At 34.8% G+C, this 15,069-nt stretch overlaps 1 non-coding gene across 1 annotated transcript in view; it reads left to right on the top strand.

Moving 5' to 3' along the window:
- Positions 1 to 4,763: 4,763 nt before the first annotated feature.
- The window catches only part of LOC100025224 (uncharacterized), a 54,822-nt gene continuing 44,516 nt past the window's right edge, over positions 4,764 to 15,069 (top strand). Inside the window, exons 1-4 of the transcript XR_001628375.2 lie at positions 4,764 to 4,869; positions 7,104 to 7,233; positions 10,296 to 10,348; positions 10,687 to 10,765. This is a non-coding gene — a transcript (uncharacterized LOC100025224). The remainder of the gene's footprint in view (positions 4,870 to 7,103; positions 7,234 to 10,295; positions 10,349 to 10,686; positions 10,766 to 15,069) is intronic.

Below are 15,069 nucleotides of genomic sequence, written 5' to 3'. Positions count from 1 at the left end.
TATTGTATACTAATATGTAGTTTTCCTATTAGTGAACCAGTCCTATATTGCTCATATAAATCCAATATTATTAAATACATAATTTGTATGTTATGTTTTTATAGTCTTCTTGCTAATATTTTACTGAAAATTTTAGCATCAATATCTATTAAGGATATTGGTTTATAATTTTCTTTCTCTGTTTTGACTTGCTCTGGTTTAGGTATCAAGACCATTTTTGTGTCATATAAGGAATCTGATAGAGTCCTCTTTTTGCCTAATTTTTCAAATATGATGAGGGTAAGACTAGAAGGATTTCAAAATCCATTTCTACTTCCATTGTTATCACATAGTTTTTGTTTAAGTTCTTTGTTCTCATTGTTTTTTAAATTCAATTTTGTTTTATTTATGTACATAGTTTATATATTGCTGAAATCAATTGTTATTTACATGTTTGAAGAATTTGCTTGTAAATTAATCTGGGCCTGAGGTTTTTTCCCCTGCCATTTGGGAGTTTATTTATTGCCTGTTCAATTTCTTTTTCTAAGATAGGGCTGTGTAAATCCTCTTTTGCTATTCTGTTAATCTGGGTAATTTATATTTTGATAAATATTCATCCATTTCACTTAAATTCTCCATTTAATTGGCATATAGTTGTACAAAAATAGCTACTAATAACTTCCTTTATTTCTTCTTTATTGATCATGAATTCATCTTTTCCATTTTTTTATACTGGTAATTTGGCTTCCTTTCTTTTTCTAAAGTCAAGTTAGCTAATGGTGTATACATTTAATGGATTAAAAAATACAACTCCCAGTTATATATTTTAATTAAATAGAGTATCTTTGCTTTCATTTTTGTTAATCTCTCTTTCAATTTTTAGGATTTCTATTGTAGTGTTTAATGGTGTTTTAATTTGTTAGTTTCTAATTTTTTAGTTGCATACTCAATTTATCGATTTATTTCTTTTCTCTTTTATTTATGAAAGTGTTTACAGATATAAATTTACCCTTAAATACTGCTTTGGTTGCATCCCTAGAATTTTTGTATATTATCTCATTACTGTCATATCTTTTATGAAATTATTTATTGTTGCTATAATTTGCTCTTTGACCAGGCCATTCTTTATGATTAAATTATTTAGTTTTCAATTAACTTTTAATATTTGCTTCAAAGACCTCTGATTGAATGTAATTCTTATTGCATTATGGTCAGAAAAAGATTCATTTAATATCTCTGTCTTTCTTCCTTTCCTTATTGGATTTTAAAGTCTTAATATATGGCCAATTTTATTACTTCTTTCTAGACTATTAGAATAGCCTCCTAACTGCTTTCTGTATTTTGAGTGTCTCTACTCCAGTCTATGGGTGAAATGGTTGCCCATTAAATCTTACTAATGCATCATTTTAAAAAATTCTCATTTACTTCACAGTTAAATTACAAGTCCCTTAACCTGGTATTCTAGTTCTTTTATCTTCTTGCTCCAAACTACCTTTTAAGCTTCAATATGTATTGCTACTCTTCATGTAATCTACATTCTAGCCAAAATGGAGTATTCATTATCTCCAGTATTCTTCCTTCCTTCTCTTGTTCTTATGCCCCTGATCTTTCTAAAATTCATGACAAAAATGAACTCTTTTCACTAACTTTTACTATTGAAGTATTTTTCTTCCTTAAAAATCTATCTCTAGTACCACAAAAGTTTCTTTGATCACTCCAAATCAAATGATAGTACTTGGGTTTAGGTTCTGTGGATTTTGGTTATAATCCTGACTCTATCACTTAATTATGTATGTGACCTGGGCAAGTCATTTAGCTTCTCTGGTCTTCAATTTTCCTATCCATAAAATGAGGGGGTGGAATGAGATGACCTCTAACGACATTGCCAACTCAAATTCTATGATCTTTGAATTTCTCATAGCACTTTTGACCTCTTTTCCACTGGTTTTATCGTGTAGTCTTCTCTCTCCTATTAGATTGAGGAAAGGAATTGTTTCTTTTTCATAATCATAATATTAGCACCAAGCACAGTGCCTTGAAAAGAGTAGGTGCTTAATAAATGTTTGCTGAATTTTACGATGCCATGCGACTATATAGAGTTTCTAGTGACAGTAATCCCCTTTCTTTTTGCACTAAAAAATGAAAATTTAAAGAAAAATGACAGCTTATGATAGGTTGCTGAAAATACCTAATTGCACTTTGGAACTAAATTTTGTAAACTAGAATGAGTATAGTTACAACTTCTTGTTTGGATTTAAAATATTGAATGAAGTGATTAAATAAGTAGTTTTTTGAATACAAGGAATAAACATAGAGATGATTTACATGCAGTACAGTGGGAAAATAGTGCAATATCCTCTCTTTATGTCTACTGTCTTCTTGCCTATTATGTTCTTTTGCTTTAAATTTTGAGGATGATCCTCAAAACAAGGATTTAAAAAATGTTCTTTTTTTGTTGGGAACTTAAATACCAATAAACACTAACCAAACTGCTACCTACCCACTCTGTCAGGATCAATATAACAACCTGTCCCATTCCCCACCATCAAAAGTTTTGTATAGGAATTTTTTTCTATTATGTACAGTTTCTCTTTAAAGATGTGTGTATATATACACATATATGTAAACATATGCAAATATGTATATAAGTATACATATGTGTATATACTTATACACATATCTGGATATATGTATATATGTGTGTATATGTATACATATCTGGATATATATATATATATGTCCAGATAAGGATAAGCATGAGACTTGGTAGAATTTCTTTGGATCAGGGATTAGACTTATCAGTTCTTCTAGCTGTTCCTACCTAGATATTTCCTTTCCATCCTCTGTGGAAAAGGGCCTCAACTGAAGAGTTTGCATCATAACTAGACTTTAAAATGGCTTCCATGAATATGAAAATATGCCTGGTACGCATAGCAAATAGAATGTCTAATAAGGAAATAATCCCAGGCAGGTGAGTCCAGAGGCTTTGAGTATTAAACTTACTTAGTCAGGTAGAATGTATGCATATAGGTAATAATACCTGCTTTGGAAACAACTAATGTGGAAAAACAGTAGGGAATTAATTAGCTACAAACTTAATATGAGCTAACAGTATTATATGGCTACTAAGAAGGGGATTAAATTTTAGCCAGAATTATTAGAAATATAATATTTAGAGGAAGAGAAATAGTATAGTCCATTGTACCCGATAATGGCCAAAACACATCTGAAATGTTTAAGTTCAAGGTATCGTGTTTTAAGAGAGATTGACTAGGGGGGCAGCTGGGTGGCTCAGTGGACTGAGAGCCAAGCTTAGAGATGGGAGGCCCTATGTTCAAATCTGGCCCCAGATACTTCCTAGCTGTGTGACCCTGGGCTTGTCACTTGACCCCCATTGCCTAGCCCTTACCACTCTTCTGCCTTGGAACCAATACACAGTATTGATTCCAAGATGAAAGGTTTAAAGATTAAAATTAATATGCAATAACTATTATACTAATAACAAAAGTAAAATAACTGCCTGAATTCAGCCTGGTCACAGGTCAAAGAGCACATGGGAGGAGCATACATCCACTTGTTGGTCACATTCCAAATAGAATGTTCTCATTTGAATAACAGGTCAGCAGTCCCAGCTACTCCAGCTCCACTGCAAACTATTCCCAATTTCTCATTTTCACACACTTAAATACCAATAATGTGATCTCGCCAATGTGGAGACACAGGAGAGACTATAGGGAATTTTGGGAAATACTAAGGACTTCTGGGGAATTAAATCAAAGGTTCAAAATCTCCATTTATATATCATCAATATTTTTTATTTTTTAGTCCCTCAGAATAGAAAAGAAGCAAAAAGGTTGTACTTATTTCCTTCTAAGGAATCTCATAGGACACTACAGTTTTGAACTGGTTTAATTTTTAGGAAATTTTCCAAGACATTGAACTTAATACTGTAACACCTACTCATTGCTCCTTGTTCTTCCTTCCTCCTACATGAAGAATCTTTAAATACTTGAAGATATTCATCATATTGTCCCAGTTCTTATCATCTGAAGGTTAAATGCCCCCAGTTCCTTCAACTAATCCTCAAATATTTTTCTTCTTGGTTGTTCTTCTCTGTATTCTCCCCAGAATGTTCATTAAAAATTCATGAAAAATGTTGGGCAATGCTGTTGCTATTTATAAAAAGCAGAAGTGGAAATTGGTGAGAAAAGATGGCTAGACAAAAATCATTTTTAGGATCTAACATCATTTATGGTCTGATTTGGTGTCTTAGAGTAATGAAAACTCTTGGGAGGGGTTGTGTGGAAATCCATATTTTCAGTCAGTGTCATCTACTGTGAATGAGAATTTGCTTTTCTCAGAAAAGGATAAAGTTTGTTTAGAAGTATGATGGTCTCTCAACATGATATGCAATGGGGGCAGCTAGGTAGCACAATAGATAGAATGCCAGGACTAGAGTCCAGAGGACCTGGATTCAAATCTGATCTTAGACACTTCCTGTGTGACCCTGGGCAAGCCACTTAATCCATTTGCCTAGCCCTTCTGTCTTAGAGTTGCTACTAAGACCGAAAATAAGGGTTAAAAAATGTAATTTTAAAAAAGGGAACACACATGTATAGATAGCTTTAAAATATTGATTCCAGTTTCATTTTCCTCTAAGCATGTATTACTCACACCAGAGACATAGGATTATTATTTAAGTCATGAGCCAAAACAAACACTCAGGTTACACTTGTTTAGTTTATACTACCTTGGAAACCATTAGTTTTCATTTTCCAATTTTAAAGCCACAGTTCCCTTTCAAGGAAATGACACAATCTGCTTATGATTTTTTAATGGCCTGAATGAACACCTGGATTTCTGCTTAATCTCTTCACCTGTGCTGTGCAGGTAAGTCAAGCTTATTGATATTACACGATGTGTTTAATTTGTAGGGGAAAAGATTGAATTTGTATGAAATGAGGGGAGCAGCTATCTTAGGGAAATAATTCCTCTGGAACTTCTGAGAAAAATAATGCTAATAATTATAAATCTTACCAAAATGAATGGACTTGCTATCCCTTGCTGTTCCCCCTGGATGTTTTAACAAGCTGCCCTGGAGTAAGGCTTTCTCTTTAAACTATCTAGTTGAAGTGTGTACTTTCATAAGACTGATCTGAAAAAATTAGAGTTCATGACTGATGCTTAAGAGTATATATTCCCTTTTTTTTGTATTAGATTCTTGACAATGAATGGTACTCCACAGAAAAATTTTGGCATTTTTCAGTGGCATTGTGTCATGAGGACTGAAGATTATCATAATTTTTTTTTCAAATAAGGGAAGCAGGTCTCTATGTTTTAGGAGGAGATATGAAATTAATTTTCTTGCCAATCCTATCAAATTAGGAATCTGAGGATCTTCCAACTTTGGACCTCTGATCTTAAGGTCTCAGATTGAATTGCCACATTATAGATGAGTAAAATGAGGCAGAGTGAGGAGAGATTAGGGGAATTATCTAAAATGAGACTAGAAAAGCAAGTAATGTGGATAGCTTTATTAGTAATAGACCATTTCTGGAGTGATCAGAAGGGTAACTCAAAATTCATATGTTCTTTTATTTCCTACTTAAAACCCCTTCAAATTTCAAAAGGTGTTCCTTTGCTTTTGTTTATTACAGGCAGATCTTGAGCCTAATGGATGCTCTTTGTACATATTTACAACCTTGGAGGGGGGAAATCTAGACTAACAGGGGCTCTCTCATTTGTTCTTGAACTATTTTATTCTTCACTACCTTTTGCACTAGCCCTATGCAAATCAGAGCCAGAAGAATTAACTCTCAACAAGTTGAATAATTAATACAACAGAGCCTTTGAATAGTTGCTGGAGCATTAGGCTTTGGTAACCATTTTGGGATTTGTAGGCAGATCTTTTGGACTTCCTCTAACAAAGGACCCTCTAATTTTGTAGTGACTATTTGGGTCACAGTTATACCTATCCAAACTTTGCTTCTTGGGCAAAACTTATCTAGTAAATAAGAAATGTATAATTGCAGATGGTCCTGATTATTCATTTTATTACCTTTAGATTTTCATTTTGTTATGTCTAAATATGTATAAAGCAAAGAAGAGTTAATTAGACCAATGATTTATAAATTCATCAGGTTCTTTCTTCTTTCACTATACCCCATTTCCATGATCAGGTTCAAAATTCTCATTTGGAAATTACTAAAGGAAGGCATTCCTATATATACAGACTTAGAGTTTTGTGTTATTGTCAACTTAGTAGGTTTAGCATATTGTAAGTGATGATAGTTGAGGTATATTCTAACTACAGAAAAGTGAAAATATGATGGATTGAGGATATGATGACTCCACAGAATTGCCTTTGTATGTGTGTGGTTAAGACTTTGTTCTAATATACATGTCAAGACCTTTTAAAATAGAATTTACTTAGGGCTATTTTGTATTTGTAAAAAGTTTTCCAAAAACCCTTTTCACTGAGTGTCTAAAAATGGGTTTAAGAGATTTACTACACTAAATATTCAGGGAATGTACATTAATGTCTCCACAAAAAACAAAGCTGGTATTGTTTCTAGAAACATGCATGGAAGGGTGATTAAATAGGCCTAAAGGGAAAATTTCTACCCACTAATATAATCATCTTCTCTGGCAACAGAGATAGGGTACAGGACAGAACCCTGAGGGACATCTATGGTAAGCAGGTATGATCTGAAGGAAGATCCAGCAAATGAAACAGAGTAGTGGTCAGATAGGTAGGAGGTAAATCAGGAAAAAAGTGGTATCCCCAAAGTCTAGAGAGAAGAGACTATGAAGGAGGAGGTGACCAACAATGTCAAACAAAGACTGTAGAAAAGTTAAGGAAAATAAGGACTAGGAAAAGGTCACTGAATTTGACAACTAAGAGATCATTAATAACTTTGGAGAGAGTAGTTTCAGTGGAATGATAAGGCTGGAAACTTAGTTGTAAATGATTAAGAGAATGGGGGGATAGAAAGTGGAGGCACCAATTGCAGGCAGCTTTTTCAAGTTTGGCTACAAAAGGCAGGAGAGATAAAGGATAAGAATATGGAAGGATCAAGTGAAGATTATTATGATGATGAGTGTCCAAATCCCTCATTTTACAGATGAATATCTGGAAGCCCAAAGATCTGAAGTGACTAATTTCAGACTGCATAAGAAATAAGTGGCAGCAGCAGGATTCAAATCCTCTGAAGTCCTCTGACTTCAAAACCAGTAAATTCTCTTATAGTTTGGGTAAGTCTGGCTCTGAATATATTAGATATTTTTAGTCCCTAGAATGGATATAAATATACTTTACTCTCCATAAAGGTGGATTTTATTTTAGCCCTCTCCTTCTGTCTTAGAATCAATACTGAGTATTAGTTACGAGACACAAAAGTAATAAGGGCTAGGCAATTTGGGTTAAGTGACTTGTCTAGGGTCACACAACTAAGAAGTGTCTGAGGCCAGATTTGAATCCAGGACCTTACCCTTCTAGGACTGGCTTCCAATCCACTTTGTCACCTATCTAACCCAGAGTGTTGTTGAATTTTAGTATCTTCGAATAGATACTGGCCTCAGGCAGGATGATTTAACCAGTCAATAAGTAAACATTTATTAAGTGATCACTATAGGCCAGTCAGCCCCAAATGGGGTCATAAAGATTGACATAACTAAGACCGAAGCAACTGAACAGCATGTGCTAGTCATTGTGCTAAACACTAGGCATATAAAGAAAAATAGAAGATGGTGCCTGCTCTCAAGGAGTCCACAAGTCTATGGCATGGAGTTGGTGCTTAATGTTTATTGACTGATTTAATATTGATTTAATCTAATGGGGAGACAACATAAAAACAACAATGTAAAACAAACTATATAAAGCCATGATGGCAAAGCTATGGCACATGTGCCAGAGGGGGTACTCAGAGCCTTCTTTGTGGGCATCCTTGCTATTGCCCCAGCCAGAGGGAGAAGGGGCCAGGCTCTTCTCCTTTGCCTCTCCACCTGTGACTGTAGCATTTCTCACATCACCTACCCCTCTAAAAGGTTCACCATCACTGATATAGAGAATAAATAGGAAATAGAGGAAAGGCAATGGAATTAAGAGGGAGTAAGAAAGGTTTCCTATAGAAACTGGAATTTTGACTGGGATTTGCAGGAAGCCCTGGGGTAGAGATGAGGGGGGATGTTACTCCATGCATGCTGGATAGCCAGTGAAGCTGTCTGGAATTATAAGAGGGAATGTTTTGTTTGAGGAACAGCAAGATGGCCAGTGTTACTGGATTAGAAGAATATGGTGGGGGTGTGGTTGTAAGGAGTAAGAAGTCTAGAAAGCTTGGGAGGTTATGGTTATGGGAGGTTCATAATAGGTTATGAAGGATTTTTGAATGCCAAGCTAATGTTTGATCCTGGAGGTGAAAGATGAGTGAGGAGCTGAGGATAACATTAAGGTTGTAAGCCTGGGTAACTGGAAGGATGGTGGTGCTTTAGATAGCTATGGGGAAGCTGAGAAGAACAAAGGTGGGGAGAGAGATCATGATGAATACTCTTTGGTACATGTTGAGTTTTAGATGCCTATAGGACTCACAGTTCAAGATGTCTAAACATAGCTGGTAATGGGTCTGGAGCTCAGGAGAGGAATGAATATATAGATTTGGAAATCTACACAGAAACAGATGAACCCATGATAGCTGATGAAATCACTGAGATACAGTATAAAGAGGATCAACAAATCTATTCCTTTTTACATTGCCTTTCTTTGAATTATATTTACAAGTAACCAGAGAATATGTGGTTTAGCTGGGTGTCAGATTAAGTTTTCTGTAGGGTTATTTTTCTTCGGTGACTTTTTTGTTGTTTTATGAGATAATGCTATTCAATCTTCCATCTTATGAAATGTTTTACAAGTTAGCAGTTATATGTTTTTTAATTTGAAAAATTTTATTTAATTGAGAATATTTTCCTATGGTTACATGATTCATGTTCTTTCCCTTCCCTCCTTCCACCCCACTCCCAAAGCCAACAAGCAATTCCACTGGCTTTTACATGTGTCATTGATCAAGACCTATTTCCATATTATTGATATTTGCACTAGGGTGATCATTTAGAGTCTATATCCCTAATCACATCCCCATTGACTCATATGATCAAGCAGTTGTTTTTCTTCTGTTAGTAGAGAAGTCCATTACATTCTATTGAGCCACAGTGTATCCGCCTCTGTGTATAAGGTTCACCTGGTGCTCCTTTTACTCTGCATCAATTCCTGGCGGTCATTCCAGTTCACATGGAATTCCTCCAGTTCACTATTCCTTTGAGCACAATAGTATTCCATCACCAACAGATACCACAATTTGTTCAGCCATTCCCCAATCAAGGGCAAACCCTCATTTTCCAATTTTTTACCACCACTAAGGGTGCAGCTATAAATATTTTTGTACACATATTTTTCTCTATTATCTCTTTGGGGTACAAACTCAGCAGTGGTATGGTTGGATCAAAAGGCAGACAGTCTTTTAAAGACTTTTGGGCATAGTTCCAAACTGCCATCCAGAATGGTTGGATCAATTCACAACTCCACCAGCAATGCATTAACATCCCTTTTTTGTGTGTGGAGTAGATTGCTTGAATATGCCAAATTGAAGATTTTTTTTCTTTGATTTCAGTGCCTTCTCATTTTTTATCATTTTTAATTTGGCATTGTTGTTGAATTTGGTTCTAAAATTAAGTGCACATAGACAACCAATTCTGAAATGACGTCTACCTTGGTAAATCAGTCAGTTTAATTTTTTGAGAGTATAACATTGATCCCTGCTGACTATATTCAGGGCTTCCTGATTCCCTTTTTGAAGAAAATATTCATGAAATAAAAGTGTGAGGCATCTGAATAGTGCACAAACTTTCAGTTGCTTTCATTTTTTTGTTCTAAATTAAATATTTAAGCATACTCAAACCATATAATGAAATATAAATTTTGATTTAATTTGGAAGTTTTTCTGATGTTTTGAAGACAACTCCTGTTAGTCTAGATTTCTTCCCTCCAAGGTAACATTTACTTCATTTTTCTTCTAACCATTGGTCTGGAGCTATAAGTTTAATTCTTCTTTCACGTGATAGTTCTTCAGACATTTGAAGATTGCAATCATTTCCTCTTTGTTTTCCTTCAGAAGTTAACTCAGTGGAAGCAAAATATATAAATGTATATATTTGAGTATAAATATACACAAAATCTAACAAATAAAATATAATATGGGCATATATGTATATATATCTACATCTCATTTTCATTTAAAAATTTTTTAAATGTATATACTTTTTAGGAGGAACAGTAGCTATCTGAACTGAGGAAAGGAAGATGATCTATGTATATAAGGTAAGTTTTCTAGAGATAGTGAGATTGGTGGTAGTAGACTCTGTGTATTAGAAATTGTATTTGACTATTCTTCAAGGTTATCTCCATGAAAAAGAGTGGAATATGTTGGCTGTGATACTGCATTTATTTTACTACTTGAACTCAGGATGGATAGGTAATTGGGTCACTGATTCATTATATTTAAAATAAAATTTTTTGCTGGGCTTTTCATGTAAACCAATGACTTAGAAAAATCTGATGTATCTTCCAAAATTATTGCTAATAGTGGGGACCTTTGGGGTTGTGCTTTAAGAAAGCACTTTATTAATTTCATTTTCTGTTTGTATTTCTCACTAAAGCCAAAATCCTGTTGAAATTAATTGATGCTTCTGCAGTGAAGGCGAGAAACTCACTGGGAAAATTAGATCCTTAGTCTTGGTAAGTGGAAGTTCCTTAAAAAATCTAAAGGAGTCTCCAGAAGTTCCAAGAAAAGCAAAAAATAAAATAAAATGAATAAAGAGAAAGCAGATCCTGTAAAGAAAAATCAATGATGTTGAGATTATTTATAGCCAAAGCCGAGGCAAAACTAATAAGCAGGGACAATCACCAAAGATCTCTTGTAGGAGATAGAAATTGAGAGGAAATGTTAAGGAAGTTAGCAGTTTTTTGTAGTTATTTTAAAATTATATATGGGTGTGTGTGTGTGTGTATTACATGCATTATCACATTTCCTCACAAGTTTTCCTAAGTTATATGATTGAATTTATTTATTTAACTTCCTCCCTTTCCTTCCCTCTCCCAGTGATGGTTTAGTTGTTTATTTTAAAAGAAGGAATTGTTTTACTTTTATTCTTATTTACACTGAATACTCAGTTATAAATTATTTATAAACCAAACTACACATCAAAGAAATAAAACACCTTACATCTTTGAAGAAACTGAGTTATCTCATGTAAAGTGACATTAAAATTAGACATTTTTTAAAAAGCTCCAAGAAACTTATGCAGAAAATATATATAGATATAGATGTATTAATACACATGCAAATAAACCCAAGAACACTGCCCATTCAGGTGGCTTTGCTCCAAGAACCCTATTAATACTCCCAAAGTTACTATACTCTGATTCTACTGGCTACACATCTAACCTATATATTATACAAATGGCAAACCCTAAATACCTCACTGCTTTTATTTGTCCTGTACAGATAAAGGTAAACAGGAACAATTCCAGGCAAAGTTACATATTAGGTGATTTGTTTCAGGACCCTTGGCCTGCTTACTTTTCAATCTTTCTCCCTTTCTTGAAGAGTCCAGTGCACACAAACTCTCTTTTCCTGCTTTTGGATCAAATGCTGTCCTGATATCAGTAATTTACACTTCAATGGTTACCAGGAATAGAAGACTCTAATAGTCTTCAAAAAGCTGAAGTTGAGGTTTCAAAGCATATTAGTGAATGGAAGCTAATAGTTCTAAGAACTGGAGATGAAGAGCAGCAACATTTCAGGCATGAGGTGGGGCGGGGAAGGATAACTTGTGCAGGGGCAGGGAGTGGGAGATAGAACGGAAAATATGGAGGAAGCTGAGGGATTGAATTAGACTGGTGGCCCTATATGAATACAAGGAAAGGAGTAGACGTGAGGCAAAGGTAGAATTTTTAAGACCAGGCAACTGTTAAGATACAGGGTAATGAATAAATGTAAGCTAAGGATAATTTTGAGGTTGGCTCTCTGACAAAAACAAGATGGGTTAGTTTAGGGACAAAGTAACAATGCTGAATGATATACGTTGTGTTTCCCAATATTTCATACTAGATCTGAAGCCATTACCAACTGGAATAATCAAGAAAGGATTAATGGAGGCAGTATTTAGTTTTACATTAAGGGAGAAAACAAGGAGGGCATACACCCCTGGCATAGAGAATGTCTTGAGCAAAAAAAGAAAACAGAACAGTTGTAGGGCATGGTTGAGGGGCAATAATTTATTCAGGTTTGTTAGTATAGAGTACATTAACATTTCAAAATAAGGCTGGAAAGTTAGTCTTGACAAACTGTGGAGGTCTTTGAATGCCAAGCTAAGGTGATACAGTAAACAGAGAGGTGTTTGTAGACCAAGGAGACCTGATGTCAAATTCTAGTTTTTAATTGCTATAGTGATGGACAAGTCTTTTAACCTCTTTTGAGCCTCAAATTCTTCATCTTCATCATGAAAATTATGCTTGCATGAATTACCTTACACAGTTGTTGGAAACCTTAAACCTACCTTAAAACCTACATTTTAGTTACAATTTTCCTTGGACAATAGTAATCCATTAAAGAATTTTGAGCAGAGGAGTGGTGGAACTAGATCAAGGCATAATTTGTTCCTGGAGAATGGGTTGGAGGAAGAAGAGTGGAAAAAGCCTCAGGCAGCTATTTTGATAGTTCTGTGGATCAACCCTATTCAACTATACAGTACTTCTCTATTATCTATTTTTCCTCAAGGGCGGGGGAACAGTGGATATAATTCCTCTTTTCTTTCCTAAAAGTCCTGATAAGGTCCTTTCTATTGTTTTGTAACATAATATAGATTTCCTCTTGTGTAACATGGGTGCATGCCAGGTGCCATATGTCATGGGGAAACATAATGTTTGTTTTTTTTTTCTTTTTGGAAATTCATGTATTTATACAGATACTAACCTTTCTGGCAGACTTACGGAGTCTCTTTATTTAATGAAATTTTGTTTGATGCCAGGAGCAATGAAATGTTTTTTCCTCTTTGAATGGAACATTATATACACTTGTCTTCATTCTCTATGAAAATATACATTATTCTTTATACAATTGCCCTGGGCACTGGGGTCTGGGCTTGTTACTTATTATCTCTCATAAAGGAAAAACAAAGTGTTTTATTTGTGATACTTTATCACAGGTGTCTTTTTAGTACATTTGCCCAATTTTCTTAACCCTTTATTTTTAGAAAGTCATTCCATCTTAGAACAAGATCCTATGTTCTTTTATTGGATAAAAGGCTAAGGAAAAATAGATTGTGACAAAAAACTTACTCCACTTTTTTTGTTCTGATAGCATGGTGAACTTTTTCATATTTTCCCCATCTCATTTCCCATCTTTTTTTTTTTAAATATATTTTATTTGATCATTTCCAAGCATTATTCGTTAAAGATCATTTTCTTTTCCTCCCCCCCACCTCCCATAGCCGACGCGTAAGTCCACTGGGCATTAGATGTTTTCTTGATTTGAACCCATTGCTTTGTTGATAGTATTTGCACTAGAGTGTTCATTTAGAGTCTGTCCTCTGTCATGTCCCCTCAACCTCTGTATTCAGGCAGTTGCTTTTCCTCGGTGTTTCCACTCCCATAGTTTATCCTTTGCTTATGAATGGTGTTTTTTTCTCCTGGATCCCTGCAAGTTGTTCAGGGACATTACACCGCCACTAATGGAGAAGTCCATTACATTCGATTATACCACAGTGTATTAGTCTCTGTGTACAATGTTCTCCTGGTTCTGCTCCTCTCGCTCTGCATCACTTCCTGGAGGTTGTTCCAGTCTCCATGGAACTTCTCCACTTTATTATTCCTTTTAGCACAATAGTACTCCATCACCAACATATACCACAGTTTGTTCAGCCATTCCCCAATTGATGGGCATCCCCTCGTTTTCCAGTTTTGGGCCACCACAAAGAGTGCAGCTATGAATATTTTTGTACAAGTCTTTTTGTCCATTATCTCTTTGGGGTACAGACCCAGCAGTGCTATGGCTGGGTCAAAGTCATTTCCCATCTTTTACATGCCAAGAATTTCCAATATTCCTAATCAGCCTTTCTTTTGCTCTGGCTTAGAAAAAGATATGGCTGACTTCTGCACATGACTCTATCCCTTTTGATACTTTGTTCCATGGATCATTTTCTCTTATCTGTAAACTTTTATTCTTTATATTATCCTCTTCTGCATTCTGCAGTCCAACCTGACTCATTTTCTTATTATTTTTCAACATGATACTCTCTCTTCCATCTTCATTACTTCACAGCAACAATTTCCCATGCTTAGAACTAATTTTCTCTTCACTTCTGCCTTCCTTCCTTCAAAGATGTAATTCAATCACCAATGATTTTCTGACTTCCCAACTGCTATGGACTATTCTAGCCAATTACATAGTATTTAAATACCTATTCCATACCTTGATGGAGATCCTATGCAGAATTTTAGTTAAAGAAGAATTCCCTGTAGATGGTGAAGTTCTCTACGTGTTCCTGTTTGTGTATGACATTGTGTTGATTGCATCCACAGCCTCCTGAAAAAATCTACTCAAAGTAGTTTGACCTGTCTATCAATTCAGGAAAGATCAAATGGATAAAGAATGTCTATAATGCAGATTTCTTTTTTTTTAATTAATGAAATTTGTTCACAAATGTCCCAGCCCTTCTTCACAAATGATATTGTCTGGGAGACATGTTTATATAAATTAAATCATTCATGTTTTCACCTTTTAGTTCACTCTTTGGAGGTAACATTCACACTTAATCACTGTGTTATGCTGTTCTCTTGGTTCTACTCATTTCATTGTTCATTATCCCACAAGTTCTTTCCAAGTTTTTTTTTTTTTAACTAGCCTGCTGATAATTTCTTATGGTGCAGCAGTATTCCATTATAATAATATACCATAATTTGTTTAGTCATTCTCCAAATGATGGACATCCCCTCAATTTCCAATGCCTTGCCACCACAAAGAGAGCTGTTCTAAGTAT

The sequence above is a fragment of the Monodelphis domestica genome, chromosome 2 (assembly GCF_027887165.1).
Source record: "Monodelphis domestica isolate mMonDom1 chromosome 2, mMonDom1.pri, whole genome shotgun sequence".
NCBI lineage: Eukaryota > Metazoa > Chordata > Mammalia > Didelphimorphia > Didelphidae > Monodelphis > Monodelphis domestica.
This window is presented reverse-complemented; position numbering and strand designations above follow the sequence as displayed.